The 25,897-nt window shown below is 46.9% G+C and overlaps 1 protein-coding gene across 5 annotated transcripts in view; it reads left to right on the forward strand.

Moving 5' to 3' along the window:
* Positions 1-1,194: 1,194 nt before the first annotated feature.
* Positions 1,195-25,897, forward strand: part of MBP (myelin basic protein) — a 308,046-nt gene continuing 283,343 nt past the window's right edge. For 2 of the 5 annotated variants that reach the window (XM_077492340.1, XM_077492341.1), the window contains exon 1: positions 1,212-1,401. The gene's annotated coding sequence lies outside the window, so the exon portion shown is untranslated. Of the gene's footprint in view, positions 1,402-25,897 lie in introns of all 5 variants that reach the window. The other 3 variants (XM_077492343.1, XM_077492344.1, XM_077492342.1) reach the window with 2 other exon arrangements.

A 25,897-nucleotide genomic window follows, 5' to 3' on the forward strand; every position in this document is an offset into this window, starting at 1 on the left:
GATTTGGATGGACGGACTGTTGTGATCGGCTGTCGAAAGCTGCGTACTAACAATCAGATTATCGAACGATCTGTCCAAAAGCGACTTTTGTGGTCCAATAATTGGAACGTGTGTACGGGGCATAAGGGTGGGTAGTAGACACACGTTTTGCCGTGTGTTTGTTGCGTGACAAAATGCGCTACAATTGTGCCAAAACCGTATTCCGTAACCTGCACTGAAAAAACAGACAACCCTCTGCGACCAAAATGGTTATGGAGCTACTTTGTAGGATGACCCTATTACATGTCAGGCTTCATTCACACATGATCGCTGGAGGAATTGCACGATTCTGCCCCGCAATTTCAAATGGCTGCAAATTCCGGATGCGTTTGCGATGCTATTACTTCTAATGGCACCCCAATTGTGCCACGATTATCACGAGGTAAATTGTGTTGCAATCGCAGCAAAAGAAGCTCATGTTCCTTTTTTGTGCGATTTACTGCAGGACCATCGCAGCAAACTTGCGATGCGATTGAGGTGCCATTAGAAGCAACGGCATTGCAAACGTGTTTTGAAGCCATTTGCAAATGCGGGGTGGAATCACTGCGATTTTGCCCACGATCGCATACGAATGAAGCCTTAATAAGTGAAGAATGTGCGAAAAACAAACAAAAAAAGTTCCTCCTATGCTCAGCTGTGACTGCATCCTGAGGCCTGATTCACACCCGGGGGCGGCTCCAGACATTTTTTTTTGCAGGTGCTATGCATTTTTAGTGCTTTTTGCAGATTTGCACTACAGTTCATGGTTTCCTATGGAACACGTTCTGTCGTGCAAATCTGCTAAATGCACTAAAAATGCATAGGTGTGAACCAGGCTTGAATGGTGGGTGGGTGCTCAACCTATGGCCCTCCAGCTGTTGCAGAACTACAAGTCCCATGATGCATTGCAAGTGACTGACAGCTACAAGCATGACCCCCAAAGGCAGAGGCATGACGGGACTTGTAGTTCCGTAACAGCTGGTTGGCCACATGTTGAACGCTGTAAGATGTGACATGTGAGGAATCCTGGGAAGGGTCACACCTGAGCAGGGTAGAGACCAGAGCCGAGCGATACAGGTCCTGACCAGCAGGTGGCGTGCCTCCTCCCCGATCACTGACAGGGGTTCAGCGCTGAGACGGAAGGAAAGGCTTAGCAGGCAGGCTCGGTGCGGCACCTCCGCTGTACACGAAGGAACGTTGAGCGACGAGCAGCCCGTACTAACCTGTACATAGAGCTGGAGGTGGGGCCGCCTGTGTGGAGGCGGAGGGAGGGAGGCAGCTCCCCGGGCACCGTACAGACGACGAGACCTGATCACCTGTCCCCCTCACCTGTCCCCTGATCTAGTGTCCCGGACCCTCAGGAGGCGCCTATATGAGGACACGGTGGGTGCTTCTAGTTTCCTTATTGGGGGGTGGGTGGGATGGGTAGACCTGTGATGGGTGGAGGTGGGTGAGCTGTCATGCAGTAATCAGTGCGGTGTGTATGAGGTGTCAGCCCTGTACAGGCGATATGATCGGTGCTGAACCCTCCTCTCTGCACTGCAGATGTTTGTGCCATTAACCCTTTGCAGTGCGGGGACATCTGCTGGCAGTGTGTGTGCTCAGCTGGCTGGGCTTCCGGGATGACATTGTGGCGGGGAGACGAGCAGATCAGAAATGAAGAAAACAAGTCTTGTCTTCCCCCGCCTACTACACAGGAAGCATGACTACATGACATGGCTGTGTCCTCACAATCTGCCCGGTGTCACCTCACACATGACAGGACTGTATCCCCACACTCTGCAAGGTGTCTCCTCACACATGATAGGACTGTGTCCCCACACTCTGCCCGGTGTCCCCTCACACATGACAGGACTGTATCCTCACACTCTGCAAGGTGTCTCCTCACACATGATAGGACTGTGTCCCCACACTCTGCCCGGTGTCCCCTCACACATGACAGGACTGTGTCCCCACACTCTGCCCGGTGTCCCCTCACACATGACAGGACTGTGTCCCCACACTCTGCCCGGTGTCCCCTCACACATGACAGGACTGTGTCCCCACACTCTGCCCGGTGTCCCCTCACACATGACAGGACTGTGTCCCCACACTCTGCCCGGTGTCCCCTCACACATGACAGGACTGTGTCCCCACACTCTGCCCGGTGTCCCCTCACACATGACAGGACTGTGTCCCCACACTCTGCCCGGTGTCCCCTCACACATGACAGGACTGTGTCCCCACACTCTGCCCGGTGTCCCCTCACACATGACAGGACTGTGTCCCCACACTCTGCCCGGTGTCACCTCACACATGACAGGACTGTGTCCCCACACTCTGCCCGGTGTCACCTCACACATGACAGGACTGTGTCCCCACACTCTGCCCGGTGTCACCTCACACATGACAGGACTGTGTCCCACACTCTGCCTGGTGTCACCTCACACATGACAGGACTGTGTCCCCACACTCTGCCCGGTGTCACCTCACACATGACAGGACTGTGCCCCCACACTCTGCCCGGTGTCACCTCACACATGACAGGACTGTGTCCCCACACTGCCCGGTGTCACCTCACACATGACAGGATTGTGCCCCACACTCTGCCAGGTGTCACCTCACACATGACAGGACTGTGTCCCCACACTCTGCCCGGTGTCCCCTCACACATGACAGGACTGTGTCCCCACACTCTGCCCGGTGTCCCCTCACACATGACAGGACTGTGTCCCCACACTCTGCCCGGTGTCCCCTCACACATGACAGGACTGTGTCCCCACACTCTGCCCGGTGTCCCCTCACACATGACAGGACTGTGTCCCCACACTCTGCCCGGTGTCCCCTCACACATGACAGGACTGTGTCCCCACACTCTGCCCGGTGTCACCTCACACATGACAGGACTGTGTCCCCACACTCTGCCCGGTGTCACCTCACACATGACAGGACTGTGCCCCCACACTCTGCCCGGTGTCACCTCACACATGACAGGACTGTGTCCCCACACTCTGCTGGGTGTCACCTCACACATGACAGGACTGTGTCCCCACACTCTGCCAGGTGTCACCTCACACATGACAGGACTGTGTCCCCACACTCTGCCCGGTGTCACCTCACACATGACAGGACTGTGCCCCACACTCTGCCAGGTGTCACCTCACACATGACAGGACTGTGTCCCCACACTCTGCCCGGTGTCACCTCACACATGACAGGACTGTGTCCCCACACTCTACCCAGTGTCACCTCACACTCTGCCCTGTGTCACCTCACACGTGACATGGCTGTGTCCCCACACTCTGCCCGGTGTCACCTCATACATGACATGGCCGTGTCCCCAAACTCTGCTGGCGTCACCTCACATACACATTGTGCATGGACCTTACAGGGACCAGAAGGATCCTCTGACACCCACAAAGTGCGCCCTTTCTCCTTTCATTTACCACCATGAAAATGGAAGGCCCTGTTCACATCTGTGTGCATTTTCTGAGGTAAAAAGCAGCTTCCCGGTACGTCAAAAGAGAATGAAAAATAGTCCTCTTTGGGTTAGGGTCACCCTAGTGCGGGGAGAACTGCATACCCGCATAAAAAAAGGCAGTGCAGTTTAGGAGATGTGTAGGGGTACCGTTATTACAAATGGCACCCCTAACGGACTGGGAACAACATGGCACATGTTCCTGAGAAGGTTCTGAGAAATTCAACATAGGTTGGACTTGATGGACTTGTGTCTTTTTTCAACCTCACCTACTATGTAAGGTGCAGGGACCTTTTCCCTGCATTGTCAGTTTGTACTGCAGCCCATGTAAATGAATGGCCTGTATCTGAGCAAATGCAGCCAGTGCCAGGATAAACACATTTAGGGCCTGGAGCCAACATGCCAAATTGCACCCCCCCCCCCCCCAAGATGTATGAGTATTGTGTAAGCAAAAATACCCTGCCACACAAAAAAAAATCACTAATCTGCTTACCCCTAAGCATAAGTTCCCACTTCTCCCAATACAAATGAACCCCAGCTTATGATTCTCTCATTCTGCATTCATAGAACAAAACCTCTACCCCTCAAATTTCCCCTCCGAGTGTAAATCCTCCCCAATCCCTCATCCTAACACAAATCTCCTCCAAGCACAAATCCTCTCCCTCCCGCTCCAAATGCCCCTCCCCAAGCCCCCATCCTAGCACAAATCCTCTACACCTCAAGTTTTCCCTCTGATGACAAATCCTCTCACTTTCAGAACAATTTCTCCTCCCCAATCCCCCATCCTAGCACAAATCCTCTACCCCCTCAAATCTCCCCTCCAATCACAAATCCTCTCACTCTTTCAGAACAATTTCTCCCCCCCAATCCCCCATCCTATCACAAATACTCTACCCCCTCAAATCTCCCCTTCAATCACAAATCCTCTCACTCTTTCAGAACAATTTCTCCTCCCCAATCCCCCATCCTATCACAAATCCTCTACCCCTCAAATCTCCCCTCCAATCACAAATCTTCTCACTCTTTCAGAACAATTTCTCCTCCCCAATCCCCCATCCTATCACAAATCCCCTCCAGCTTTTCCCTCCAAGCACAAATCCTTTCCCTCCCACTCCAAATTACCCTCCCAATCTCCCATCCTGCAACAAAAACATAACTGCAAGTGCGTTTTTGATGCGTTTCCATTCATTTCAATGGGAGATGTTTTTTTTTTTTTTTTTTTATTCAGCACCAAAAATGCAGCTTGCAGGAGTTTGAAAAACTCAGTAGACCCACAACTGACCAGTATGAAGAGTTCCATAGGATTTAATGGTTATATGTTTTTTTTTGTTTTTTTGCAAAAAATGAAGAAAAAATGATCAGTGTGAAAGCAGCCTTAAACTTCTGCTAAGATAAAAAATGTCCCACAAAAGCTTTATGGCATAATTGTACTGGTGTGCACAGCATATTAGCATATTGTGGCAGACTTACCCGTCTAGCGTTCCCCCTCCAGCACTACAGTGTCAGCACTTTTGGCTGTCATGGGCACTTCCATCCTCTCCCAGTTTTTCTTCCTGGCTTAGACTCTTCAGCTGCTCATTTGACCAGGCCACATTCACAGTACTCTCACACATGCGCATGGGAGTCACATCATCACAGCACAGAGCGGTGCCATAAATGTACACTGAGCTGTGCATGCACAGCTCAATATACATAAACACGGACTAGCAGGAAGCACCAACAGGGTTTCCTGTCATAAAAAAAAGTCTTTTTCTTTTTTTTTCTTTTTTTTGTTAGGCCTAGTTCCACTTTAAAGCAGATCCTCACTTCCCTACCCCATTTTTTTGACTCCCCCTGCATACAGTGTTGCTGGTTCTGAACATTTCAGATACTCACCAGCCTAGCAGCGTTGTCCTGCAGAATCCTCTTAGAATTCCACCCCTGCTCAGCCATCTTCTATGTAGTCATCAGGAGGCCCACCAGCTCTTGTCTTCAGCCACCATGCCTCACAATATCACACCGCTGGGCCCGCCCCTTCCTTCTTTTTCAATGAAGGCCTATTCCTCCTGGGATATATGACATTTCCCAGGAGGCACAGGGGGCATAATGCATACCATTTGCCTAAGCAAGGGATTTGATTGGGGGGGGGCGTTGGAACACAACTTTTACATGAAAGTGTTTATAAACCTCAGACATGAAATAGGAACAAAGGACATCCCTATATAGTGTGGACTTGTCTCAATTAGGAGCACTAAGTTGTAATTTCTGTTTGCTGATTCATTCCTCTGCTATCAGCAAGTGTAACTCTGACAAATTTTCCTGACACCAAGAGAAAAATGGTGACAGGGGAGAGGCCTCTAGCTGATTGACAGCATCAGCTATGTTCCTGTGTGCTGTGTGAAGTGGGGTCTGTCCCTTCCCTCCAATCAGCTGTCAGAGCTCTCCTCACTGAGCACGGAAGTGTGTAACTTCATCTTCACCCTCTTTTTTTCTGAACTTTCAGAACGCTTTATAATTTAGCCCTTTGAATGGATGTAGAGAAGAGTGCGGATAGACATTTATGACTTATGTAGACTGCAGATAGACAGGTACAACGTATGTAGGAGGTTTTATTTCATCTCGGTGCATCACCCGAGGTCGGTCACTTTACTGGGTGTATGTAATGTTGTGTACACACCACCGAACTTTCCGGCAGAAAAGGTCAGACGGAATCATTCCGTCGGATTTTATGATCGTGTGTGGGCTTTATCTGACTTTTTTCTTCAAAAATTCCAACGGACCTAGAAATAGAACATCTTTCAAATCTGCCCAACGGAATCAATTTCTATCGGGAAAACCGTTCTTCTGTATGCTGGTCCGATGGACCAAAAACGACGCAAGGGCAGCTATTGGCTACTGGCTATTGAATTTCTTTTTCTAGTCCTGTCGTACTTCATCACATTCAAAATGAACGGACTTTGGTCTACTCATGTGTGGGCAAGTCTATTCGGTCGGAAGTCCGTGGTAACTCAGTCGAGAAGATCGTTGGACCTTTTCTGCTGGAAAGTCCGGTCGTGTGTACGAGTTAAGCGTTTACAACCACCTTAAAAAAAGTGTGGTGTATAGAGAGGAGGAAACTTAAACCTGAGGATGAGGATCCGCTTAAGCCTCAGTTTACACTGCTGTGGGATTGAAATCGTGTGAGTTCAGCTAATCTCGCACAATTTCAGTCTGATGATTTCAGAGACATCTGTGCCGTTTCCTGCACAGATGTGTATGGAAATCACACCTGAAATTGCTAAAAGTAGTACAGAAACTACTTTTGGGAATCAGTGTGGCGCCGCAAAGTCGGTGCTGCTGAGGGACCCCAGAAGAGGAGGATCGGGGACCACTCTGCAAAACTAACTGCACAATGGAGGTAAGTATGACATGTTTGTTATTAAAAAAAAAAAAGGGCTTTGTAACCCTTTAAGTGACATTAAACTGGTTTTAACAGGAAATTCTATTCAAGTATGTGTTGTTAATTCAGAAAAGTATCTTCTGATGCCTCCTCCCAGATCTCTAATTTCCATTGTTTTTTTGCTGCTGTGATCTGACTTCTGTTAGAGGGTGGCAACATTCGTTATCTATTGTCACACTGTATATAAGAACATAGCCACACTCTCTTGCTTGCTCCTCAGATGGACTAGGGACTATGGGATGTGTAATGTGCATGGAGCCATACACGTCACCACAACTAACATGTGCTACTTGTTCCAAACAAATGGAAGTGAGGGGGAAAAGGAGAGTTCATCAAGGATGTTACAAGGAGGCAGAAAAGCACAGTAAGGGCTTGTTTACACTAGTGTTAGCCCACTGAAGAGCGATCTGCAATGCTCTGAGGGGTGGATTGTTCCTCGGCATCCTCACGTCCAATCTAGGGCTATGGTCCCTGCATTGGTCTTGATGATGTCAGAGCATCTTAGAGGACCAAAGTAGAGAGGAGTAGAGGCTCCGGGGTTCTGGCCATGTAGAGGAGCCTGCAGGAGCAGAGGATCAGGTAAGTGAAAGTGCTCCCCTAGATAGAAAAAAGCATTTAACACTTTAGTGCAAGTACAGCCCCATTGCAAGGGAGGATTTTTAGGCTTCCTGGATTTTAGCGTTACAGCTGAATTCTAGATTTGGTATTTATTGCATAGTTTCATTGATCCAGCTTTGGCCAGTATTGGTAATCATATTCCATACCTGAGGGCCCGTGGTGGAAATGGAGAATTACTGTAGCAGTTGCAACTACTACAGTGATCACTGCGGTCTTCTGGGTACGTACCAAGTAGCTGCCCAAGCAATGTGTTCTCTGATTGGATAAGGTGGAGATTGTGATGTTACTACCCTTTCACTCTGTCCATTCAGAAAACACTTTGGAGGGGATTTACTAAAACTGGTGCACACAGCATCTGGTGCAGCTGTGCAAAGTAACCAATCAGCTTCTAGGTTTATTGTCAAAGCTTAATTGAACAAGCTGACGTTAGAAGCTGTGTATTTCTTTTTAATGCACTGCAGTATTTGAACAGGCAATGTCTTTCTTTTGAAGATGTGTTCCTATGTGATATGAGAGGCTGTAAATTAGTAACCTTTGCTCATGTATATAGAAACCACTGTCAGTTCTGAACTATTCAGCTTTAAACAACTAACCAGTGCACAATCAGTAAACACTCTTCTGCAGTCTGTCCCCTGAGATCCAATACTCCCCCCTCAGCCAGCTGCCATCTTGCTTTTCACTTAGGATAAAGATGAATCCAGGCAGATACATCTCTTCCTGTGATAGCCAGTGGAATTGGTTACAGAGGGAGATTGGGGCTTAGCTGGTGACTTTTGATAAAATTAAAATCCAAGATCATTAAAATACATGTTTTGTATAATTAAAGTAGAACTCCAAGTTGGTTCTGCACTCTCCTACACCACTAGATGCAGTAGTGATGACCGGTCCTCTGAAGTTTTTTTTTTTTTTTTCACGTGGCTCTCTGAACAGTCATCTGGCTGCCATTCTCACTGATATTCTCATATACAGCAGTGTCTGTCGGTCTGGCATTTTATGTGAGGATGTTGGATTGGCGGCTAACATTTTGGGAGAGAAAAGAAGATTGGAGCAATGTGGGTTAAGGCAGTTAATAGTCCATATTAGATCCCCCATTTTATGGGCCAGCCCAGAGTTCTACTTTAAGCTACACATTTTGCAGAATAGAGGAGTGCACCAGAAAAAGCAGATGATGTGATTTATGGATGTCACAAACCGTGATGTGGCTCATGCTCCTCTGTGCAATGGCTTTCCTTGTGATTGAAGTCTAAGGAGTCATTTATATTTAACCAGGGACCTCCTCGCAGGAAAAAGCAGCAGACAAAAGTGGGCACACTAGCCTACATTATCCCAGTAACCATTTGTTATAAAGAAATAAATACATTTACTCACAAAACATAAAATTGTCAAAGTACATCAAAGTCTCACTATTGTTTGGTCCACGCCATGTGTTCCTCAGCGTGGGAGAACATCACCTGGATCCAACTGGCTTATGAGGGAGCACATTCTTCTTCGGCTCTGAAGAAGAGGGTACTCGCTCAAAACTTGTAAGCCAGTTGGATCCAGGTGAGGCTCTACCAAGCTGGAGCAGACTGAATAATATTGAGACTTTGATGTGCCTTGACAATTTTATGTTTTGTGAGTAGATTTATTTATAATAAATGGTTACTGGGATAATGTGCAAAGCTGGTGCTACTTTTGTTTGCTTGTTTTTCTAGTTTTGCCATTGGGACATCCCCAGTCCGGAGGGCAGCAAAGTGTGGTGTGTTTGCATCTCCAGTCAAGATATGTATAATGTATACAAGCATTGTTCTTAAGACCGCTAAACTCATGCGCAGGAGGTTCTGTACCTCCTCACAGGAGTTTGGCTTAGCCACTGGCCACTGGCTCCCCCCAGATTAGGTTACAGGTAATACAGATGCTGAGCAGAGTTAATTCTGGGTGACTGGGAACTGGAGCACAAGAAAGGCAGAGGCATGGGAGAGCTGTGGGCAGGAGTGAGGCTGGGGGCTGTGAGCACTGAGATGGACCAGTTTGGCTCAGGCTGTGGGTGCCGCTGGGACTGTAGTGGAGCATGCGAAGGCAGAGGCTCTGGGTGAATCAGGATGGGGTCAGCAGATTCTTAGGCTTTAAGTGCACCAGTGGCTGGACTGTGAATCCAGGGCAGACCAGGCTGGGATGCAGCGGGGACTTTGGCTGCAGGTGTAGCAATGGCTGAGCTGTGGTTACACTGGAGACTAGGCTTGGATACAACAGAGACTCTATCTGAGGGTGCAATGCTGTCTATATTGAGGGTGCAGAGACTTTGTAGGTGCAGCATTGTCTAGACTGTGGATGCAGAGGAGGCCAGGTAGGGTGCAGCAAAGACTTTGGTTGTAGATGCAGCAGAGACCAGGCTGGAATGCATCCCGCTGAAGTTTAACCTCCCTGGCGGTATGCTTCAGTCTGGTTTTAGGTGCTGAAAGCGGTACAATTATATTGCATGGAAATTTGGCATCTTATATTGTAGTCCTGTAATTCTTAGGAATAACTCTCTTAAATCTGTTCAAACCAGAGTCTAGCAGATAAAGTTTATAATATAATAAATAATAATAAAAATTATTCAATAGTGTAATCAAATCCTAAAACACTGAAAAAGGGAAAGTTTTTGGTTGCTATGGACAATCTCCAAATTCCAGGCAGAAAAAACAGTATTTATAATATAAAAGTGAATGCAGGGCACTGCACAGACCACTAGGGACAAAGGGGGTGTGTAATTTTTAATACAGTACTGTAATCTGTAAGATTACAGTGCTGTGTGTGTTTTGTGTCTTTTTACTTTTTTGAATTTGACGCCGATCTCCGCTCCTGTGCGCCGTAACGTCGCAGGGAACGGAGCTCGGCGGCATTCGACACTGTGAATCAAGCGGAGGACAGCTCGATCACATATCGTGGAGGACATCGCTGGATCCAGGGGACAAGGTAAGTAACTCTCCCTGTGTCCTCCCTGCATCCAGCGATGCGATCCCGAGTCTGGCTCGGGGTTACCGCTCCTGTTATTAAAATCCCAACCCGGACTTCCGGTTCCGGCGCCACATGAGGAGGAGGTAAGCGGACTCTGCTCCCGCCGCATACCCCCTGAAAACCCGCTATAAAGCAGCAAATAGCCTCGGGGACCCCCCCTGTTCTTTGGGGAAGGTGCAGAGCCGTGGATGGACCGCTTTGTGGAGCGGTCCGGGAATCGATCGCTGGCCGCAGCGATGCCCGCGCCGGCGGACACGGCCGCGTCCTTAGGCAATATGGCGCCGATACAAGGCCTTGCTGAGCCATCGCTCGTTCCATCCCTGCTCTCTGGCGCGGAGGCGCCTCATACGGCGGACATTGCCCAGGCAGTTGTGGCTTTATTAACCCCTACCTTAACTGCATCTATAGACTCTGCTATCCAAAAGGCCATGGAACACTACAGAAACGAATTGCAGGCCCAGTCACAGCGCTTAACACAGGCAGAGGAAAGGATTTCCCTCATGGAAGATGACACCACTGCTCAAGCTGCTGCTCTAGCTCGCCTCACACGTACCACCAGAGATCTGTGGATCAAATTGGATGATTTTGAGAACAGAGCAAGAAGGAACAACCTGAGAATAGTGGGTTTGCCTGAATCAGTCACTGCGGGACAGCTCATGGACCTCTGCATGGTTACTATCCCGGCTAGACTAGGCCTCACTACCCCCTGTGTGGTGGAACGAGCACACCGCCTGGGACAGCTCTCTGAACAGCGCAGCAAGCCTAGAGCGGTCATAGCTAGATACCTGAACTATGCAGACAAGCATGCTATCCTGCAAAAGTTTCGCTCTCAACGCACCCTCACGATTGACGGCGTTAATCTACTTTTATTTGCTGATTATTCTGCTGAAGTTATGCGATTGCGTAAAGAATTTTCACCGATCTGTGCCTCTCTCTTTAAGAACCATATTAAGTTTACTTTGGCCTATCCTGCAATATTACATGTTACTCTTCCTAATGGCACTCGCCGCACCTTCAATACACCTTCTGAGGCGGAACGTTTCACCAATTACCCAGCAGACATGGATACCACACGTGACCCTTTGATGGAGAGTCCAACTGCTGACCCTGCCGCGGCCCCCCAGGCCACTACTGCTAACCGGCTGAGCCCCTCCAAACCACCTTACAAAAGGATTCGCTCCACTAATCAGCACCCACGCTCTGAGATCCGCTGACTCTGTCCTTGGAATCCTCCTGGCACTGCGCCCGGATAAGGGTACTGTTTAGAGTGTTTCTCACTTGTTGGTAGTCACAGCTACTACTCTAGCTGTGAGGTCCTCTGTAAGTTGGCTACCTATGATGGTGCCTGTACACGATTACTTTGTTTGATATGTTATGTTCCACATTTATTTGTTTTTCACTGGGTCTATTGCCCATTTTTTTTTTTAGCACTTACTTCTAAAAATACTGTTTAAGCGTGTCAGCCGGCCTATTTCACCTTCCCGATTGGTTGTCCCATTCTTCATATACAGCAAACAGGCTGTACCTTTACAACTTTGGGATTGACCCCCCTTCCCTAACCCCCAAACCTTCCCCCACCCCCAACCCGAGATGCTGCTGATTATTCTCGCTCTTTCCATATCCTTCCCCCTACCCTCGTCCCCCCCCGGGGAACGTTATCGGCCTATCCCAGGGGGCTACTGCGCCCACTGGGAGCCGACTACCATAGATGCAACCCATGTGGAAAAAGGTGAAGTGGGCTACGGCTACTCTATGGTGGATACACCTATTATGTTTGGTTACTTTTCATATTGTATGGATCTGTTCACTTTTCCCTGTCTTTTTCTTATCCCATTCCTTTCTCTATCCTGCTACGGCTTATCTTTTCTCTCTCCCTTATACCTCTCCACAAACACCCCTGGGGGTCTCCATATATATGCGCACTCCTGGGATAGATTTGGTCTGTCTCACTGTTAATTTACATTCTCCTCATCTTGATACTACCTCACCTCAAGGCCCCTATGGCTGATGCCTTTAAAGACCGACTGAATGTAGTATCTTGGAATGTTAAAGGCTTACGTTCACCCTCCAAACGCATGAAAATCCTCCGTCATCTGAAGCGACTAAAGACAGATGTGGCGCTCTTACAAGAGACACACCTGACTGACGGAGATTTTTCACGCCTTCGTAAACTGTGGGTTGGCGAAGTATTGGGTTCCCCGGCTGTGGGTCGCAAAGCGGGGGTGATTATTCTGCTTCATAAACAGCTGCAGTACACCACTCGTAATGTACGGGTGGACTCGGGGGGTCGTATGCTCACTTTGCACCTGACACTAGCTTCTAAAGACATTGCTATAACTAATGTATATGCGCCCAACTCCCCAGACTTGTCGTTTTTCGGTGAATTAGGAACTTGGATCTCCCAGGTGTCAGAGACACACCACCTGATAGGAGGGGACTTTAACTCAGTTATGAGTCCTTCTGAGGACAGGACACACACTAACCCCCGCGGGCCTACGCCTTTAACTCAAACTAGTAATGACACCACCCCCCTGGACCGTACGTTCTCGTCACAAAAGTTCACTGATGTGTGGAGATTGTCCCATCCAACGGAGCGTGAATTCACGTTCTATTCACACCCGCACAAGACGTTCTCACGACTTGACTATGTCTTTGTGTCCCCTGCACTCTTGCCGCTGGTGAGGGACTCTGACATCAAGGACATGGCCATTTCCGATCATAGCCCTATTACGGTTAGCTTGTTGAATGTTAAGCCTTCCTCTTCCTCGCCCATATGGCGTTTCCCCTCCTATCTGGCAAATAATGAGGACTTTAAACACATGTTACTCACTAGTTGGACCGAGTATACAGAGACGAATGGGGAACATATCGCCACCCCAAATCTTTTCTGGGAGGCGGGTAAAGCCTTCCTCCGAGGCAAGATTATGGCTTATGTGACACAATACAAGAGACACTCAAAGCAAAACTATATTCAAGCTAGCGAAAAACTTCGCTCCATGCACCTTGAGCTCCAACATAATCGCACACAGGCTACTGTCAGGTCATGGCAGCTAGCCAAGCAAGACTTTGATCTCTGGGCGGAAAGGCAGGAACAGATTGCCTCCTCCTATCTGTCCATGCGCCTCCACAAGTATGGCAATAAGGCGGGTAAGCTGTTAGCCAGACTCTGTTCAGGCTTTAAAAGACCGACCCATATCCATGCTTTGAAACACCCTGACGGGTCAGTTGCCACCTCTTCTAAATTGATCAGCCAACTACTAACTGATTATTATTCCTCCTTATATGCAGAGGACCCCATCGACCACTCCGTCGCTGACCAGGTGCTCTCGAGGGTGAATCTGCCACAATTGACTGGACCTCAATTAGAAGCCATAAATGCTCCTGTTACCCTGGAGGACATTAGGGCTACAATAAAATTGATGCCCCCTTCCAAAGCACCTGGACCCGATGGATACTCGGCTGAATTTTATAAACTTACCCGTGACTTTATACCGGCCACTTTATCTAAAGTTTTTACGGCACTATGGGATGGTGGTTCTTACCCCCCTACGGGTTCCCAGGCCTACATCAAGCTAATACCCAAACCGGGTAAAGACCCCTTATGCCCAGGTTCGTATAGGCCCATTTCTCTTATCAATGTAGATGTTAAAATTATGTCCAAAATTATAGCTTCACGGTTAGCTACCATCCTTCCTACACTCCTCCACCAGGCCCAATCAGGGTTCACTACTGGCAGGTCCGCAACATTGAATATCCGCAAGGTGCTTCTGGCACTGGAAAAAGCGAAATTATACCCGGAACAGGATTTAGCCATCATCTCTATTGACGCCGAAAAGGCTTTTGATAATATCAATTTTGCTTGGCTATTTAAGGTACTACGAGCCTTTGGCTTTTCGGGTCCAGTCACGCACTTCCTCTGCCAGATGTACGCTGCCCCTACTGCCAGATTAGTTACGCCGGACTTTGTCTCGCCCACCATCTCTCTCACCAAAGGGACAAGACAAGGATGTCCCTTGTCTCCCCTGTTATTCAATCTAGCAATTGAACCTTTATCTAGGTTATTAAATTCACCGGACGGTATCAGCGGTATTATGGTTGGGGATCAAAATCTTCAATCTGCGTTATTTGCGGATGACATTTTACTCTTTTCGTCTAATCCCCCGGCCGATTTTGTTACACTCCGTGACCTATTTGCAGAATATCGCCTATGTTCGGGATTTCGAATCAATTTTGGTAAAAGTGAGATCTTATCCTTAAATTTGCGAACAGCCATCTCCTGGCAATCTTCCTCGCCTTTTACAATGGCACAACACCACATAACCTACCTGGGAGTGCGCATAGGTCGAGAACCCTCTTCCCTCTATACCCTAAATTACCCACCCTTGATTTCTAAGATTGTACAGGAGTTGGAGACCTGGGCGGGGCTGCCGTTGTCACTCTTTGGAAGATGCCATCTCTTCAAAATGGTTTCCTTTGCGAGGCTGCTCTATCCAATGCAAACCATCCCACTCCTCCTTAAACATTCTGATGTGCAAAAAATACATACAGCTTTATCCGCTTTTCTCTGGGCCAATAAAAAGCCACGCATTGCCCTTCAAAAGTTGTGTCTTCCGAAGCTTGACGGAGGGGCGGGCCTGCCCAATCTCCGTTTCTATAACCTTTCATGTCTCCTGAGACAGGGCCTTGACTGGATAGCGGGCAAGTCAAGATATTCCAACCACCATCTCGAAAAGGCGCTGGTACATCCCTACACGCTCTCGGCGATCCTTCACTCCAACGTTCACGTTTTACCACCTCATCTTAAAAGCAACATTCTTATTCGGGACACTGTGGTGGCTTGGAGGGAGGTAAGGAAGCTCCTGGGCTTACCCACAAATATTTCTGCTCATCTATCCATTCAAGGCAATCCCATGTTTCCGCCTTCTACCATTCATTCAGCCTTTGCCCAATGGGAACAGCGGGGTCTACGTACAGTGGCATCCCTCTACGAGCAGGGGCGAGGAACACTTAGATCCTTTCGATCATTGTCTCAGGAATTCTCACTACCCTCTAATCACTCGTTTTATCATCATCAACTGCTGAGTTACCTGAAATCCATTGGAGGTCTACGTCAAGATTGCCTCCGAAAGTCACCTTTGGACACTATGCTTCGACAGGGCGACTACTCCATTTCGACCCTATATTCCCACCTAATCGAATACCAGGCGGAAAAGTACCACATTGCTCCCTTCAAACAATGGGCTTCGATATTTCATGATACTACCTTGCCTGAAAGGATCCTGAAGGGTTACAGACTTGTTTCCAAACTGGTTATCTCAGAAAAGTGGAGAGAAACTCAATTTAAGATCACCCATAGAGCCTACTACCCGTTCCGTACTACCACTAAGGAGCCCTCGGAAGCCAAATGCCCCTGGTGCTCTCAAGATCGACCTACCCTACTACACCGTTTCTGGGACTGCACCTCTATATCTGCATTTTGGGATTCAGTCTTGGACTACATCCACTCGGTTACCGGGACACTGATACCCAAAGACCCGTTGATTTGCCTGTTTAGCTGCGACCCTCTACCCGAGTCGCTAACTTCTCCAAGTCCACTCACCCTCTCGCATTGGTCCCACCTATGCCTCCTGGCGGCACGCAGGACTATTATGAATTACTGGATCTCCACGACACCACCAAGTCTAACTGGAGTTCAACAAACCCTCCTGGCGCTGTTCCACATAGAACGACTTGATGTTATCTCCTCCCACTTTGTTTCCACTCCCCGCTTCTTTACCAGATGGAGAGCTTACATCGAACGATCCTTTACCTCAGAGGAAATAAATAATATCATTTCCCCCTTTCGCTATACCAACTGGTACTTGCAACGAGACATAGGCAATGCATTGGGGAAACTCAAGCTGACATCATTACCGAACCATTTACCTCCCTCACAAGATGCCGCTCTTTTACTAGCTCAATTATCGCTGGACGGGTCTGACCCTACCGTTTCTGCAATGGAGGAACACCATCCCTCAGCTCAACCTTCCACATCTCAATAATTCATCGTGGACTGGGACCCCGGACTAAACCAAATGTTACTGTCCCTTTGTGATCCTCAGTGTAGGAGATTTTCATTTCTGTACTTCTGTATGTATAGATGATATTGTTTCTCATCTTCAAATTCTATTGTGATACCATGCAGCACCTAAATTGTGATGCGATACTTGTCCCCCAGGGTGTTACCCCCTACCCCCCTATCTCCTTCTCGTTTCTCTTTCTTTCTTTTCCGTTTTCTCTTCTCAACTTCCTTCTCCACTCTCTTCTCTCTTGAAGGATTAAACTGCCTAATAGTTTGGCCCTTGGGGTCGATGGAGCGTTTTGCTCCTTCTATTTTAAGCTGCTCTGATGTTTCATGTTGTTACTGCTTCAGAAAGATACTGTCCACTTCGACTGTCATTTAATTGTTTACATTTATCTTGTTTGTTCAATAAAAAAATATATTAAAAAAAAAAAAAAAAAATCCCAACCCGAGCCAGACTCGGGATTACCGCTAGGGGGGTTAAAGGGGTTGTAAAGGTTCGTGTTTTTTCACCTTAATGCATCATATGCATTAAGGTGAAAAAACATCTGTCGGTGACCGGCCACCCAGCCCCTGCATCTATGGACGCTGAATGCTGAACTCGGGAGCCCACCCGCAAGGTAACCCCCCCGGGAGAGCGCTTCTTCCAGGGGGTTATCTGATGTGGGGAGGAGCCGAGGGACTCCAGAAGAGAATGTTTGGGGTCCCTCTTTGCAAAACGAGCTGCACAGTGGAGGTAAGTACAGGCATACCCCACTTTTAAGTACACAATGGGGTTTATTTACTAAAGCTGGAAAGTGCAAAATCAGGCTCACTTCTGTATAGAAACCAATGAGCTTCTAACCCCAGCTTGTTCATTTAAGCTTTGGTAATAAAACCTGGAAGTTCATTGGTTTCTATGCAGAAGTGAGTCTTATTTTGCACTTTCCAGCTTTAGTAAAAAAAAAACCATTGTGTACTTAAAAGTGGGGTATGCCTGTATGATATGTTTGTTAGTTAAAAAAAAAACATGAACATTTAGTGTCACTTTAGGCTGGGTTCACACTGCTGCGGTGTACGAGATCGGATGTGATTCGCACCACACTGCAGTGTAAATCACATGCCATCTCTGTGCGATGCGATTTCTGTATGGCTGAATTCGCATTGCATCCGGCCCAAACTCGTACAGGACCCTTTTTTTGGTCCGCACCATGCGATCCGATTCCTGTCCGAGTTTGCAGATCGCACTGCGATATGCAAACTGATTTGGAGGTGTCATTAACTTTTCACTACACTCCCAGCAGTTCGCATAGGGCAGTGTGAACTGCCGTCAGGAGGCATGCGATGCGGGAACCCGCAGTAAATTCACAGCATTCCCACATCGCAGCAGTGTGAACACAGCCTTAAGTAGAAGAAGCAGTCACATGGTGTGGGAAGCGGAGGAGGGGCCATCGCTGGAGTGTGGAAGGTAAGCGAGCATGACAATGAAGATTAAACCATTACAGTGCCTTGAGAAAGTATTCATACCCCTTGAAATTTTCCACATTTTTTCATGTTGCAACCAAAAACGTAAATGTATTTTATTGGGATTTTATATTATATATATATCTATTATATAATATATGTGTGTGTGTGTGTGTTATATTATTATTATTATAATATTATTATGTTATGTTAAATTATATTAATAAAAATTCTCAAGCACCCCATCAGTGGAACAGATTGTCTCAGCTCTTGTTAGAACATTTGGTAGGCACAGAAATGTTGATACACTTGTGAATAAATATATGTGACTACTGACTCCATAAATGTAACCAGTATTGGTTATCCAAATCGAATATTCTTTACGAATTGCACTTTAGTCCGATGTATTCAACCAATGCACCTCTATATAGAGAACAGCTGTGCAGTTTGTACTTCCGCTCTGCTCTCCGTCTCTCTCGCCTTTGGTTGTTTTAAAAACAGTAATTGGAATTGACAAACCAGAAAAAAAAACTGTGTGCACAAGTCCAAATCTGTCACCAAAAAGGACATGTAGCTGTTCACTAGATAAAGCAAGCCATTATGTCTGCTGATAAAATATTATATTTTATAACATAATGTTTTTGCCATTTTGAATACAGTACACATATCATTAGTATTCCAACTTTGAGCAGGATTGAGAGCTTTTTACTCCATGTAGCTTTATATTTATAGAAATACAAGAGCAAAACTGGCAGTCATCCTGCGGCTTTAACATCTACGGTAGCCATGAGCATCCCTATCCTGTTCCCGATATGAAGGAATAGGGGTTTTTGTCCCCATTCACATTTGAGTTTGACCGTCGGAGCATTTTTTGGTATTTTCTGACTTTTGAGCATTTTTATTTTAGCAAATGGAAATCTAGTTACTAGGAAGCGGAGATGTGAGAAATCATACAAATCCACTTGTTATGTTCTTTTTCATGTGCTCCTATTGAAGAGTGTACATGACAAAAATGTGCAACCCTGCACCAAAGAAGCTCATGTACTTTTTCAAGCTTTGAGTGACACAATGCTCTGGTGTGAATGTCATGGGAATCCTAAAGCAGTAATAAAGCCAAAAGAAAACATTTATATTGCAGCATACCAATTCATTGATGTGATGGCTGTATTTATTTTCTCGTTTTAGCCTTTTTTTTTTTATTCCACTTTTCTCTGAGGATCCAGCCAGTAAGTATGTTGTTTTTCAAAAGAGCAAGCTGTCTTACAGATGTATCAGTTTGCAGGGAATGAAACAAACTATTTAACACTAACAGGGGTGCTTACAATGATCGTCAGGTGAAAACAACCACTTTGTAAAAAGTTCTACATTACAGGGGTTAAAGTGTTACTAAACCCACAACAGTAAAATCAGTCCGTATATACAGTAAAGCATGCCTGTTATACTGACTGTGGAAATTAAGGGGTTAATCCTCTGCATTGTGTAAAAAGGCTGTTTGATCAGGTCTTCTCTGATCCTCCCCTTTTACTGTCCCCAATCCATCTGCTGATAGTACAGAGCCTTTGGAGGCACTCTGCACATGCTCAGTTTGGTGTGTATTGCTAGAGATTTTTTTTTTCTTTTTGGGAGAGTACATGTGATTAGCACAGGGCCAATCAGCTCTGTCCAAACAGATGATCAGGGGTCATGCAGCCTCATAGGACAATCGGAGGAGAATGAAAACTCCTACAAGCTTTAACCAGTGCTCGGCTGGACACTGATAGAAGTAACAAAACTGCTATTTACTGGTGATGAGAAAAAGTATTTAGCTGTTTATATTTACTAAGATAATTGTGTTTCCGTGTACTGTGGGAGACCAGATATAGTGACTGCAGGGTCCTGGGCTTAGTAACACTTCAAGTGTCTCTTGGACTTAGCTCTTTAAAGCGGAGGTCCACCCTAAAGTGGACCTTCCGCTCATCGGAACCCTCCCCCCCTCCGGTGCCACAATCGGCACCTTTCAGGGGGGAGGGGGGTGCAGTTACCTGGATAATCCAGGTAACTGCACCCACTTCCGGGACAGCTCTCTGCGGAAAAGGGGCGTAACTTACGCCCCTTTCCGCAAGTGCCCACCCCTTCCCGCAAGTGCCCCGCTGCCTGCTGGGAAACACACAGCTCCCAGAGGCAGCGGGGAGCGTCCTTATTGCGCAGCGCAATTCGCGCATGCGCAGTAGGGAACCGGGAAATGAAGCCGAAAGGCTCCATTTCCTGATTCCCATACCCAAGATGGCGGCGGCAGGACCCGACAGACGACCTAGCGATCGGCTTCGGGTGCCGACATCGCGGGCGCGCTGGACAGGTAAGTGTCACTATTTTAAAAGTCAGCAGCTGCAGTATTTGTAGCTGCTGGCTTTTAAAAAAAAAAAAAAAACGCGGAGTCCCGGTGGACTCCCGCTTTAACCATTTAAGCCCCGGACCATTTTCCAGCTAAAGGACCAAGCCCCTTTTTGCAATTCGTCACTGCATCGCTTTAACTGACAATTGCGCGGACATGCGTCGTGGCTCCGAAACAAAATTGACGTCCTTTTTTTTCCCACAAATAGAGCTTTCTTTTGGTGGTATTTGATCACCCCTGCGGTTTTTATTTTTTGCGCTATAAACAAAAAAAGAACGACAATTTTGAGAAAAAAGTAATATTTTTTACATTTTGCTATAATAAATATCACCCAAAAATATAGGCCGATACGTATTCTTCTACATATTTTTGGTAAAAAAACCCACAATAAGTGTTTGATTGCTTTGCGCGAAAGTTATAGTGTCTACAAAATAGAGGATTTTTTTTTAACTGTAGGGGGCGTGGCTCGGTGTCTGACGTCACTGATCATCTTTGCCTATAACAGGCAACAGACGATCAGTGACAGGCTCAGTAGGAAGCATGGGGAGAGCACGCAGCGATCGGGTCCCGCAGCCACGGTCACGGAGCTCAGGATGGGCACTTAAAGAGCAACGTACAGGTACGTGCTTGTGCCCAGCCGTGCCATTCTGCCGACGTACATCGGCATAAGGCGGTCCTTAACCACTTGCTTACTGGGCACTTAAACACCCTTCCTGCCCAGACCAATTTTCAGCTTTTGGTGCTCTCACACTTTGAATGACAATTACTCAGTCATGCAACACTGTACCCAAATGAATTTTGTGTCCTTTTTTTCCCACAAATAGAGCTTTCTTTTGGTGGTATTTGATCACCTCTGGGGTTTTTATTTTTTGCGCTATAAATGAAAAAAGACCGAAAATTTTGAAAAAAAACACATATTTCTTTGTTTCTGTGATAAAATTTTGCAAATTATAATTTTTTTTTCATAAATTTTGGCCACAATTTATACTGCTACATATCTTTGGTAAAAATAACCCAAATTATTGGATATTATTTGGTCTTTGTGAAAGTTAGAGAGTCTACAAGCTGTGGTGCGAATCGCACAAAATTGATCACATCTGATGTACTGGTGGCCTATCTCATTTCTTGTGACCCGAACAAGCCAGGAAAGTACAAATACCCCCCAAATGACCCCTTTTTTGAAAGTAGACATTCCAAGGTATTTACTAAGATGCATGGTGAGGTTTTTGATGTTGTCATCTTTTTCCCACAATTCTTTGCAAAATGAAGATTTTTTTTTTTTTTTTTTTTCTCACAAAATTTTTAATGTAATAGGTTATTTCTCTCACATGGCATGTGTATACCACAAATGACACCCCAAAATACGTTCTGCTACTCCTTCTGAGTATTACGATACCAAATGTGTGAGACTTTTACACAGCCTGGCCACATACAGAGGCCCAATATTGAAATAGCACCATCAGGCGTTCTAGGAGCATAAATTACACATTTCATTTCTCAACCACCTATTACAGTTTTGAAGGACCTGGAACACCAGGACAATGGAAATGCCCACAAAGTGACCCCATTTTGGAAAGCTAACACCCCAACGTATAATCTATGAGGCATATTGAGTCGTTTGAATGGTTCATTTTTTTCCAGAAGTTTTGGGAAAATGTGGAAAAAAAATGAAAACGCATTTTTTTTACGCAAAGTTGTCCATTTATAAGATATTTCCAACACATAGCATGTACATAGCAAAAATGACACCCCAAAATACATTCTACTACTCCTCCTGAGTATAACGATACCAAATGTGTGAGACTTTTACACAGCCTGGCCACATACAGAGGCCCAATATTGAAATAGCACCATTAGGCGTTCTAGGGGCATAAATTACACATCTCATTTCTCAACCACCTATTACATTTTTGAAGGCCCTGGAGCACCAGGACAATGGAAATGCCCACAAAGTGACCCCATTTTGGCAGATGACACTGACAGGAGACGCTGATGTGGCAGGTGACACTGACAGGTGACGCTGATTTGGCAGGTGACACTGACAGGTGACGCTGATGTGGCAGGTGACACTGACAGGTGACGCTGATTTGGCAGATGACACTGACAGGTGACGCTGATTTGGCAGATGACACTGACAGGTGACGCTGATGTGGCAGGTGACACTGACAGGTGACGCTGATTACAGGTGACACTGACGTGGCAGGTGGCACTGACAACACGTGGCACTGACAAATGGCACTGGAGGCAGATGGCACTGGAGGCAGATGGGGCTGACAGATGTCGCTGGCAGATGTCGCTGGCAGATGTCGCTGACAGATGTCGCTGACAGATGGCACTGGCAGATGGTGCTGGCTATTTGCTCTGGCAAATGGGGCTGGCAGATGGCAGTGCGGCTGGCAGATGGCGCTGGCAGGTGGCACTGGCGGCACTGGCACTGGCGCTGGTGGCACTGGCGCTGACGGTACTGGCGCTGACGGCACTGGGGCTGACGGCACTGGGGCTGACGGCACTGGGGCTGAAGGATGGCACTGGCGTTGGCAGGTGGCACTGGCAGGTGGCACTGGCACTGGCAGGTGGCGCTGGCACTGGTAGGTGGCACTGGGGTGACGGCACTGGGGTGACGGCACTGGGGTGACGGCACTGGGGTGATGGCACTGGGGCTGACGGATGGCACTGGCAGGTGGCACTGGCGCTGGCAGGTGGCGCTGGCACTGGCGCTGGTAGGTGGCACTGGCGGCACTGGCACTGGCGGCACTGGCGCTGACGGCACTGGGGCTGACGGCACTGGGGCTGACGGCACTGGCGCTGACGGCACTGGGGCTGACGGATGGCACTGTCGCTGGCACTGTCGCTGACAGGTGGCGCTGGCAGGTGGCACTGGCGGCACTGGCACTGGGCTGACAGATGGCACTGGGCTGACAGATGGCACTGGGCTGACAAATGGCACTGGGTTGACAAATGGCACTGGGTTGACAAATGGCACTGGCACTGGGGCTCACAATTGGCACTGGGGCTGACAATTGGCACTGGGGCTGACAATTGGCACTGGGACTGACAATTTGCACTGGTACTCAATACGGATACAATGTTTCACTCACAGATCCTCTCTCTCCTCACACGCTGTCTCTGTGTGAGGAGAGAGAGACACGGCAATGGGAGATGATCTCATATGTTTACATTTGAGATCATCTCCTATTGGCAGCTTAGATCGCTCTGTGAACGGCCGCTTTGATTGGCCGTTCACGGCGATCTGTATTCGCCTGTCTCCGGGAGACACGGCGAGTGCAAAACTTCCGCGATGCGCGCCCCCGGCGGCGCGCATTGCGGAAGTAAACACCTGGCCGTCCAGGGACGGCCAGGCGAGGGAAGCCGCCCGCCCGAAGGCCGGCATTCGGCTATAGGGCGGGCAGGAAGCGGTTAAGCTGTTAATTTACAAGTGACGTCTTTACTGAGTGCTGGGAATACAGCTGTCGCTATACTTCTGGCGTTCTGACACGGGATCTTCTGGTCTTATCTCCAGCAGCTGCTCTGCCTGCTCCTCCCCTCCTCCTGCCTTATCACAGAGCGTTATTATTATGTGACCATATTCACAGTGGGGGTTATGTACAAAAGGGAAATCCACTTTGCACTGAAAGTGCACTTGGAAGTTCAGTTGCTCTCAATCTGAGGGGTAGATCTAGAATGAGGGGAAGCTCTGCTGATTTTATCATCCAATCATGTGCAAGCTAAAATGCTGTTTTTTATTTTCCTTGCACATCCCCCTCGGATCTACAGCGACTTTACTTCCAAGTGCACTTGCAGTGCAAAGTGGATTTGACTTTTCGTAAATAACCCCCACTGTCTCTTCTGTCAGAGCGATGGGAGTGAAGAGACAGCTGTACTCCTGGAGCTCAGTAAAACTCTTGGATGTGAATAAAAAAGATAAGTCCAAGAGGTGGCATGCACCTTGATGGACTTAACTCATAGTAAGCCAGCAGATTTTATAAAGTGTCTGGATTGCTGGAGTTCAGCTTTAATGTGGGCTGACAAAAAGGTGTGAATTTAGTCTTAGGAACAGCCTACACCAGGAGACAAACGTGAGCTCTTGTGATGTTTCCAAAGTACTTGTTTGTTATAGGTTATTTTCCAACTTACAAAAGGTCCTCACAATATAGACAGGCAGATTTCTCTGCTCAACACTCTCAGAGAGAGATGTTCACATCATGTTTATTAATCTGACCCCATAATAAACATGCAGGCTAGGACTTCTCATTTTACTGGCTGTGTGCTTGTTTTGTATCATCGCCTCACTCAATATTAAAGCCATGGGGTGCGTGTGGGATCCAGAAATAAGTTGCCAATAAGAAGCTCCAGACCAGTTTAGGCCTCATTACACTGGTAGTTACATACATCTTCTTATAGGACACTTGTAACGCATATAAATACATGGAATGGTATAATTCACACTATGTATATAGCTGTGTGCAGTTTAGCTGCATTTAGAGAAAATCTAATTTTCTGCATCAGGGCAGATTTGGTATTCTGAGCGCAGCTAAACTCATGAATGCAAGAACATTAAAAGCCAAAGAACTTGATCTGGGATGCAAAAGGTTTGTTTATATTTCCCAGATCATTTCTCCTGAGTTTAAATAAAATGCTGGAGGCTAGAGGGAATAGAGCCTTGGGCTAAACTGCTGTTTTTCACTGCTGGTTATTGTTTCCCAGGAGCATAATGAAAATAAAAGATCTTTTACATTGTTTCAAAATGTTCTACAATGTAGTGATGTATTTTCACATGTGGCAGTATTTCTGTTTTAGCAGGTGGTCTGTAAACCACATTTGCTTTCAGATCCCATGCTTTGTTTTGATAAATGCCCCTGTAGGCCTTTTTTCTCACACTTGTTTACAAGTCTAAGACTTCGGCCGCAAGGCATTGAAATCGTGCGTTTTCACTTGAAATCGCACAATTTCAATGCCGCATATCAGTGTAACTTCAGGTGCAACTTGGAAGACACCTGCATGACTTCATGCACAGATGTTTATGCAAGTCACACCTGAACTTGCAAAAAGTAGTGCAAGAACTACTTTTAAAATCGGTGCGACTCCAATGGAGTCAGAGTCACACCAACTTGACCACTTCCATTACGGACAATAGGGTGGGACTTGTCATGCGATTTTAAACTGTCAAATGGCATGACATGTCACACCAGTGTGACTGGGGATTAAATCAGTATTTTTTTCTAGAAAATACTTAGAACCCCCAAATATATATATATATATATATATAAATATATACACACACACTATGGTACTTAAAAATCGCCCAAAGGTGGTGCTTTATATTTTACCAGTTTAGAGTTAGAGGAGGTCTAGTGCTAGAATTATTGCTCTTACTCAAGCGTTCTTGGTGATACCACACGTGTGGTGTGAACACCGTTTACATATGTGAGCGTGACCTATGTATGTGTTCCCAGTTAGGCAGTCGATATGTGGCCATAACCATCCACATATACATTTTATTTTTATTTTTTTTAAGATAAACAAGGCTTTTTT

Source organism: Lithobates pipiens, unplaced genomic scaffold (assembly GCF_037356315.1).
Source record: "Lithobates pipiens isolate NorthernLeopardFrog02 unplaced genomic scaffold, aLitPip1_a1.2 Scaffold_19, whole genome shotgun sequence".
NCBI classification, from domain to species: Eukaryota; Metazoa; Chordata; class Amphibia; order Anura; family Ranidae; genus Lithobates; species Lithobates pipiens.